Here is a 10,235-nt window from a genome sequence, read left to right as displayed (position 1 = left end):
GAGCCATCAGGGAAACCCCTGCAAATCAATAATAGAGAATTACACTAAATCATTTAACTTTTTTTTTTTTTGAAGATTTGACCGTGCAATTGTGGTTCTGTTTCAAAACTAGAGGTTTTGTTTTGTAGACACTGCGGTAGATTGAAAAACCTGGTGGGACTTCCCCAATGGTCCTGTGCACTTCCACTGCAGGGGGGTGCAAGTTTGATCCCTGGTTGGGTAAATAAGATCCCACATGCTGCATGGTGAGGCCAAAAAACAAAAAGCTCCAAAACACCAAGTCTTCTCTGGAGTAAGAACATTCCCCCAGAGCCTTAAAAGTTATATTTCCTTGTATAAACGAGGTCCTGAACTCAATAATAATTGGGGGGGGAAAGTGCTATGCTAAGTTGCTTCAGTCATGTCCAACTCTGTGCGACCCCATGGACTGTAGCCCACCACTCCTCTGTCCATGGGACTCTCGAGCCAAGAATTCTTGAATGGGTTGCCATGCCCTCCTCCTGGGGATCTTCCCCAACCCAGGGATCGAACCTATGTCTCTTAAGTCTCTGGCATTAGCACGCAGGTTCTTTAGCAGTAGTGGCACCTAGAAACCCCCACTTACACCCTCTTAAAACACTGCCATTGCCACAGAAGGAAGCCAAGCTTTTGAAAGGTAAGTGGTTGCATGAAGAGAGAATCCCAGCTGACAGCCAGCACCAAGTCCCCTGACAGTGAGGCATCTTAGGTTAGACCTGCCCACCACACTCAAGCTACTTGATGACCTTGGCTGCAAGAATCACTTGGGGAAAACAGAAGAATCACACAGCTCAACTTAGCGTAAATTACAAAAGTAAGAGCAAAGAAATCGTTGTTGTAAGCAACTATGTTTTGGGGTAGCTTATTATAAATGGATACAAGCAAACGTGTGTGTATGTGTGTGTGTGTGTGTGTGTGTGTGTGTGTGTGTGTGTGTGAAGTTGCTTCAGTCGTATCTGACTCTTTGTGACCCTATGGACTGTAGCCCTTGGAATTCCTCCCTCCATGGGATTCTCCAGGCAATACTGGAGTGGGTTACCATGCCCTTCTCCAGGGGATCTTCCTGACCCAGGGATTGAACCCACATCTCTTAGGTTTCCTGCACTGGCAGGGGAATTCTTTACCCCTAGCACTGTAGCAGATGTACTGAAATATTTATGGATGAAATGACATATCATCTTGGATTGACTTAAAAATAATCTGATGGTAGAGATAAGTTGGTGAAGGTATAGTTAAAGACTGGCTGTGAGTTAATAATTGTTGAAGCTGGAGAATAGATGTTTAGGGGAATTCACTGCTTTATTCTCTCTCCCTTTAAAATTTAAAAAATATTTGGACATGTTTGAAATTTCCCTGATAAAAATTTTTTTAAAGTAAGTCAGTTTGTAATACTGCAAACGAAATAGAAAATTACCTATGTAGTATATTATAACTTAAACTAATTTATTTTAATTCTCAGGCTCACCTGCATTGGGGACATGGAGTCTTAACCACTGGACTGCCAGGGAGGTTCCCTAAACTTAAACTTTAATGTTGAATATTAGAAGACTTCATGTCAGATTTCATTAAAAAAAATTAGGATCAAAACCAAAGAAATCAGGCTAAGTGGAATATAAGGTGCAAAGAAAGGGCAGAAAACTTAAGCTGTTGGTTCTTGAGTCATCAGAGGCTGAATGGGCGCTGTAACTGTGCGTGGCTGCCATATTTTTTAAGCCTTTATTGAATTTGTTAGGGCTTCCCAGTAGCTCAAATGGTAAAGAAACTGCCGGCAGTGTGGGAGACCTGGGTTCAGTCCCTGGGCTGGGAAGATCCCCTGGAGAAGGACATGGCAACCCACTCCAGTATTCTTGCCTTGAGAATCCAATAGACAGAGGAGCCTGGCAGGCTACAGTCCATGGGGTCTCAAAGAGCTGGACAGGACTGAGTGACTAACACTTCACTTGAATTTGTTACAATATTGCTTCTGTTTTGTGTTTTGGTTTTTTGGCCCATGTGTGATGGCTCCCAGACCAGGGGTCAAACCTGCACCCCCTGCCTTGGAAGGTGAAGTCCCAGCCACTGGACCATCGGGGAAGTCATGGCTTCCAAGTTTTACAATTAAATGTTAAGAAAGAAGCATTGATCCCAACTATTTTGCAGTCACCTGTGTGTCAGACTCTATGCTGAGAACTGGAGTTGTATCAGAGGGCTCATCCCAACCTGCCTTATCTGCCCTTGGACTCACTGTAATTTCTTTTTGTGAGAAACTCAATGCTCAGGGTCTAGTCAGGTGCATACACATGTGAGGTGGCTACAAGGCGAGGGTGTGGAAAAGTGGCCTGTCTTCTGTCTTCCTTACTTTCACTATTTGTCTTCTATATACCTTCATGTCCCTCATTTTCTGCATTGCTGTTTTCTTTTGCATTTAGTTTTTTCTTACACGGAAACATTTAAACTCCTGTCTCATTTCTTTTGTGTATATTTTTCAGCTATTTGCTTTGTAGTTGCCATGGAGATTCCATTTGACGTCCTGAAGTTATAACACTTCAGTTTGAATTTATGCCAGTTTAACTCCAATAACGTTTAAAAATACTCTGCTCCTTTCCATCTTCATCCCACCGCCTTTTGGTTGTTGATGTCACAGAATGTATGCATTGTGGTGGTGCTGCTCATTCGCTCAGTCTCTCTGCCACCCCATGAACTGCAGGTTTCCCTATCCTTCACTGTACCCCAGAGTTTGTTCACACTCATGACCATTGAGTCAGTGATGGCAGCCAACCATCTCGTCCTCTGTCACCCCCTTCTCCCCTCTTGTTCTCAGTCTTTCCCAGCATCAGGCTCTTTTCCAACCAGTCGGTTCTTTGCATCAGGTGGCCAAAGTATCAGAGCTTCATCTTCAGCAGCAGTCCTCCCAGTGAATATTCAGGGTTGATTTCCTTTAGGGTTGGCTGGTTTGATCTCCTTACTGTCCAGAGGACTCTTTGTTCTGTAGCTGACCATGATGTAATTATCTAATATTTCTGATTATTTAATATAACATTCATGTCATAGTCAGAGTTTAATTTTAACAATTCTCCTTTAAGGACTGTTGACTTGTAATCTTGAAACCGTGCATACTGACTGCATTTGTTAAGATGTTTGTGGTAAAGAATGTGCTTCCCTTAAAATTATCACCACCATGGTTTTTCTAGAAGGTTGAATTTGTTCACCAGCTTCGTCATGAATATCTGCTGAGGAGTCCTTACTGATCTTGTTCCAGTGTAAGTTCAACAGAAAGCTTTCTTAATTAGACAGGTGAAGTATCTGAGAGTATCCTTCTTGTCTGCAAAGGGAATTTTGCAGCAGCAAAAGTAAAGTCAGTCAGTGGTTCTAATAGATTATTGTTAAAGCACAAATCAAACTCTGATCCATTTACATCAGTGTAGATAGTTTGTGTGAGATTGCTCAAGAAGGGTGAAGAATGAGAGGGAAAAAAGGCCTTGAGCAGAGTGTGAGGAACAGAACCTGCGAAAAATCTATTGGAGACCTCTGTGCCTGCCTCGAATCCTCTTGGCCCATCCCTTCTTATAAACTTTAGTCACTTCTGCGGCAGTTAGGCACGTAGGTCCCAACAGCCCCTCCCCTTGGCTGCCAATTGAACCTTTGGATTTCTATGGGGATGGAGGTGAGGGCTGCCACCATCCATGGCATGCATGTGGGGACCCACTGAGCCAACCAGATCTGTGTGAAAACTTGGAGGTACAAGGAGTTACCCATCTTTAGGCAACCTTGGAGCCTCTGGAGGCAGCCTGGCAGCTTTGAGGTCCATTCTCCCTAGCAAGTCGGCCTCCCCAGTGGGGTCAAGCCTCAGTTGTCCACAGCAGTGACTGGCTTGGCTCCCAAACCCCACTCTCATTCCTTGGGGCCACTTTATTTTTTTAAGAATGTATTCGTATATTTATTTATTTACTTATTTTTGTCTTTGGCTGTGCTGGGGCTTTGCTGCTGTGCCCTGGCTTTCTCTAGTTGCAGCAGGTGGCAGCTACTCTCTAGGTGAGCAGCTTGGCCTTCTCACTGCGATGGCTTCTTTTGCCGTGGAGCACAGGATCAAGGGCACGCCGGCTTCAGTACTTGTGGGGCATGGGCTTAGTCGCCCCCATGGCATGTGGAATTTTCCTGGACCAGAGACTGAACCCGTCTCCCCTACATCGCAAGACAGATTCTTAACCACTGGACCACCAGGGAAGGGAAGCCCCCACCTTGGGGCCACTTAACAACAAAAAAAATTACATGTATATCTGTCTCAGGGTCCAAATAGGCTGTGTATCCTATTCTAATGCATTTATTTGTTTGTTTATTTTGATGGCACCACAGGGCATGTGGGATCTTAGTTCCCCAACCAGGGATAGAATCCGTGCCCCCTGCAGTGGAAGTCTTAACCTCTGGACTGCCAGAGAAGTCCCAGCACTGTGTTTTTTAAACAGAAGAAATTTATTCAGAGAAATGGTTACATGCATGATAGAAGAAGCTGAGAAGCCCACAGGGGTCGGGGAGAGGGCAACAGAAAGACCGCAGTCTGAAGCCATTGACACCTCTGGGCAGGAGGGAAAAAGTACTGAGGCGATGGCAGCAGGGTCTAGAAGACAGCATCACAGTGGGCCTGTCCAGCAGGAGCCAGAGCCCTAGAGGACGTACCTTTGCTGCTGGACAGGCTGCCCTCCACTTGCTGCAGGCAGAAGCTGGCTGAGCTAGGAGCTGAGGAAATGCAGCCTTTAGGGGTCAGCTCACTGCTGCAGAGAGAAGAGCAGGGGTAGGCAAGGAGAGGAGGCAGGACAGACCGATTTGGATTGCCACAAAGGAACTGGCAGGGAGAGACAGCAAAAGAGCCTGACACTGAACGGCCAGGGAAGCCTAAATTGCTCCAGGTTTTTTTTTTTTTTTTTTAAGATCTTTGTAAGATTAAAAGAATCTCCCCATATGTTTCTTGCTGTCAGCTGAGAGGGCCTGGGAGCCACAATACTCCAGTGATGGTGAGCATATCGAGTGCCTAGGTCTTGGTCTATAGTATGCATGTACCATTTTTCAATAAGAAGAACTAGGGGTCCTCAGAGAAATGGCTGATTCTCAGACTCAGGCCAGAGCTATACAAGGTGAGCCTGGAACATCTTGTAGGGCTAGAAAGTAAAGTGTTAAAACAAACATGGGACTTCACTGGCGGTCCAGTGGTTAAGACTTTGGGCTTGCGATGCAGGGGGCACATGTTCAGTCCCCGGCCAGAGAACTGAGATCCCACATGCCATGTGGCATTGCCAAAAGATTAAAAAGAAAACAATACACACACACACAACAAAACAAACTGCATGATGATGTAGGTACGTGAAAGGGACAAAGGAGTCAAATGAAAGAGCCTCTAGGGACTTTGCAGGTGGTCCAGTGGCTAAAAATCTGTCTTATAATGCAGGGACACAGGTGGCATCCCTTATCGGGGAACTAAGATCCCACATGTTGTGGGCGACTCAGCATATGGACCACCACACTACTAAGTCCGTGTGCCATAACTAAAACCCAGTGTGGCCAAATAAATAGACTTCCCTGGAGGCTCAGACGGGAAAAGCATCTGCCTATAATGCGGGAGACCTGGGTTCGATCCCTGGGTTGGGAAGATCCTCTGGAGAAGGAACTGGCAACCTACTCCGGTATTCTTGCCTGGAAAATCCCATGGATGGAGGCGCCTAGCAGGCTACAGTCCATGGGGTCGCAAAGAGTCGGACAGGACTGAGCAACTTCACTCACTAATGGCCAAAGTTGGAGCATTTGAGCAACAAAATAAAGTGGCACTGGATTATAACCCAAAGTATAAAATAAATATCCAGGAGTCTATACTGATGTAAACACATGATTGAGTAAATAAACACGGGAGTGGAGAGACACATCTCCCATGCAGAAGAATCCCCAAAAATTTAAGTAGATACTCAGCCCTCCAGGAGGTGGAGCATAACTCCCACTCCTTCAAAGTGTGTTACAACTCTGCTTTCTTCCAAAGAGTGCAGTGTGAGAAGGGTGAGGATTGGGGGGATGAGCACCTTTAGAATGGAGGAACCTGGCAAACAGTGCCTTCACCAGGTGATCAAGGTCAACATCAACGTGGATAAATCCCATTGAGAGTCTGTAGGCTTGGTATGGTGTGATGAGAAGGACACTTGATCTCTCAATCTTCTTCCCCCAAACCCATAACTCCTGTCTAATCAGGAAAAAAAAAAATTAGACGAATCACAATTGAGGGATACCCTACAAAAGAGCTGACCAGCACTGCTTAATAGTCAAGAACATTCAGTTCAAAGAAAGTATGGGAAACTGTCACAGCCAAAATAAGCCCAGAGAAATGTGGCAACTCCATGTAATGTCAGATCTTGGAATAAGAAGAAAGGACATCAGGTAAAAACAAAGAAAAATTGGACTGCCATACGGACATTAGTTAATGATAATGAATCAGTATTGGTTCATTAGTTGTGACAAAATGCCATATTAATGTTAGATGTGAATAGTCAGGAACACTAGGCACAGGTCATGTGGGAGCTCTTTGTACTATCTTTAGCTATTTCTGTAAATTAAAACAGTTCCAAAATTTAAACATTAAAAATAAGTCCTGCCTAAGTGTAAAAGTGTGTATCAGTTGGTTCTCCAGGCGTTAATTGAATGCCTTGTCTCGGCAGACCTGGGCTGTAGGATCTTATAACATAACAGATTCCTTCCCTCAATAAACACACAGTCTGGTATGATGCAGCTTGTTGTTGTTCAGTGGCTAAGTCCTGTTGTTGTGACCCCATGGACTGCAATATACCAGGCTTCCCGGTCCTTCACCATCTCCCGGAGTTTGCTCAAGCTCATGTCCATTGAGTCAGTGATGCCATTCAACCATCTCATCCTCTGGTGCCCCCTTCTCCTCCTGCCCTCAGTCTTTCTGAGCATTTCTCAATTTTTCCCTATGCATTTCTCAAATCCTATTTGGGTAACAATTTTTTCTCCTTCTGATTCAATCTCTCCTTCCTCTAAATTGTTTTATATTTTTGTTATTTTATGCCTTCAATGTATTTCTGTATTGTTTTATGCCTTCTATGTATTTCTATTATTATTTGATATTTGCCAAATTTGATATATATGACATTTGATATGTATATATATATACAATTTGGAATATTCCAAACAACATATATATATTATTTGGTATATCCCAAACAATATATCTAGTATTTGGTATGTTGTATATATTGGTCTATATCCCAAACAATATGTCATCTATTATTTGGCGCATGTGTGCATGCTCAGTCAATTCTGTTGTGTCTGACTTTTTATGACCCCATGGACTCTAGCCTGTCAGCCTCCTCTGTCTATGGGATTCTCCAGGCAGGAATACGGGACTGGGTTGCCATGCCCTCTTCCAAGGGGATCTTCCCCACCCAGGGATCAAATCCTAGTCTCCTGCATTGCAGGCAGATTCTTTACCGGTGAGCCATCAGGAAGTCCCTATTATTTGGTACATATGTATTATTGGTATACACCAATATTTATCTATTATTATTTGATATAGACCAAATTTGATATATAAACTCTAGACAGAGACTTTCCAAGCATAAGGAAACTCCCCACAGTATAGGAAGAGAACAGGAAGGGATGCAAAGAAGCAGTGGCAAACCAAAGGCAGAAACAATAGGAAACTCAGTTATGCCAACTGCTGCCAAGGAGGAAAAAAATCAGTGATTGGCAGATGTAATTTGGACAGATTGCAAAAGAGCACAAGACTGGGAGGCAGAGGCTTTAATGATTTGGGTGAGGACTTACTCTCCTGAACACTAAGTTCAAATAATGATGATGGGGAAATCGATGATTAAGACTTAGCTTATTGGGTTACATCTATTTGAATCATCAACTTTATTTTTCTCCTCATTAGTTTTCAGTTTAGATTATTGGAAACTCACTTTCCTTTGAAAAGTGTCCCTTTTGCAAGGGGGGGAGATACCCCAAAATGGACAGAATATGAAGCCCCATGAGGCTTGGCATATCTTTGTATCTGCAGTGCCTGGCATAATACTCAGCTCTCTTGGTTCAACCCTAATCCTTTTGACCCTTTTTCCTCAATCATATTTTGCTGCCTGCTCTTCCACCTACTAAGTTGGGAGTCAGAATTGTTATGGAAGAGATACACAGAACCTTAGGAAAATCTGTACAACACTCCAGTAATATATTTGAAAATATAGAGGAAATCCATGACTTCCTAGTAAAATATAAGTTACCAAAATTGATCCAAAAAAAAAAAAAAAGAAGAAGAAAATCTAAACCAGTCAATACTCACGGAAGAAAGTAAAAGAGTGATTTCAATCTAACCTTTAAAAAAGCAGTGGGCTCAGGAGATCTGGGTCCTATCTACCCTTTAATACGGTGTTATTGCAAAGTAACCAGTGATGTTACTGGCCTGCAGTTACTGGAACCAGTTACTGGAATGTTACTGAAAGAGTCTTCTGAGGATACCCAGGGATGACTGTATTTCAGGTCGCAGAGAAAACTAAAAGTCTCAAACATTTTATGAACTTATCATAATCTTAAAATACAATCAAGTTACCCACCTCTCCCTCCTCCAAAAAAAAAAAAAAAAAAGGAAGGAAGAGAAGAATTCTAGGTGCAAGAGACCCAGCAGGAAACACGGCAGAGCCTGTAGAGAAGATTGTGTTCTAGAAGAGGGGGATTGACTGTAGCGTACAAACACAGCACTGACAGACGCCGAGAAGTTAACTGGAGCGACGTGGTGCAGAGTTCCAGGGTTAAGGGCGCATCTGCTTCAACTGTTATTAATATATATATTTTTTATCCTCTGCAAATCTGCACCCTTTCTCCCTCAATCAACCCAGAGTTTAGCACTTACCTCTCAGATTGTCTCTGAAGCCCTTTTCTTACCAGAAAGTTGGGTTTACCTCTTGATGGATCCTGAGCCGATGGACACAACCAAGCCAAAGAGTGGGAGAAGGAAGGACTTATTGTCACCTGCAGCAAATAAGGCTTCCCAGGTGGTACTAGTGGTAAAGAACCTGCCTGCCAATGCAGGAGACAGAATAGATTTGGCTTTGATCCCTGGGTCGGGGAGATCCCATGGAATTAGAAATGGCAACCCGCTCTAGTATTCTTGCCTGGAGAATCCCATGGACACAGCCTGGCAGGCTCCACCCTGTAAGGTTGCAAAGAGTCAGACACAACTGAAATGACTTAGCAAATAAGAACCCTTTCCCAAAGCAATGTCTCCCCAACAGCAAAACTGAGGAGGTTTTAAACTAAGGGTATATGCATATTCATAAGTGGGCTTGAGCAAAGGGCTTCACCTGGTGGCTCAGACAGTAAGGAATCCGCCTGCCAATGCAGGAGACCTGGGTTTGATCCCTGGGTTGGGAAGACCCCTTGGAGAAGGGAATGGCAACCCACTCCAGTATTCTTGCCCGGAGAATCCCATGGACAGAGGAGCCTTTGTGTCCATGGAATTGCAAAGAGTAGGACATGACTGAGTAACTAAGCAGGCAGGCAGACACATGCATATTCATCATGGGGCTTGAGCAAAGGAGAATTAAGCACAGAATTGGACCAAAAAGTTGACAGTGTCTACGCGGGAGTTGATTGAAGTCCAAAGGGTCAGCATCATCATTCTGTCCTCCATCTGGGTTCAGTTCAGTTCAGTTCAGTCGCTCAGTTGTGTCCAACTCTTTGTGACCCCATGAATCGCAGCACACCAGGCCTCCCAGTCCATCACCAACTCCCGGAGTTTACCCAAACTCGTGTCCATTGAGTTGATGATGCCATCCAGCCATCTCATCCTCTGTCATCCCCCTTTCCTCCTGCTCTCAATCTTTCCCAGCATCAGGGTCTTTTCCAATGAGTCAACTCTTCGCATGAGGTGGCCAAAGTACTGGAGTTTCAGCTTTAGCATCAGGCCTTCCTGTGAACACCCAGGACTGATCTCCTTTAGGATGGACTGGTTGGATCTCCTTGCAGTCCAAGGGACTCTCAAGAGTCTTCTCCAACACCACAGTTCAAAAGCATCCGTTCTTCAGTGCTCAGCTTTCTTCACAGTCCAACTCTCACATCCATACATGACTACTGGAAAAACCATAGCCTTGACTAGACAGACCTTTGTTGGCAAAGTAATGTCTCTGCTTTTCAATATGCTATCTAGGTTGGTCATAACTTTCCTTCCAAGGAGTAAGCGTCTTTTAATTTCA

This window comes from Ovis canadensis, chromosome 10 (genome assembly GCF_042477335.2).
Source record: "Ovis canadensis isolate MfBH-ARS-UI-01 breed Bighorn chromosome 10, ARS-UI_OviCan_v2, whole genome shotgun sequence".
Taxonomy (NCBI): Eukaryota; Metazoa; Chordata; class Mammalia; order Artiodactyla; family Bovidae; genus Ovis; species Ovis canadensis.
The sequence above is the reverse complement of the archived record's forward strand: the minus strand, read 5'-3'. Positions refer to the sequence as shown.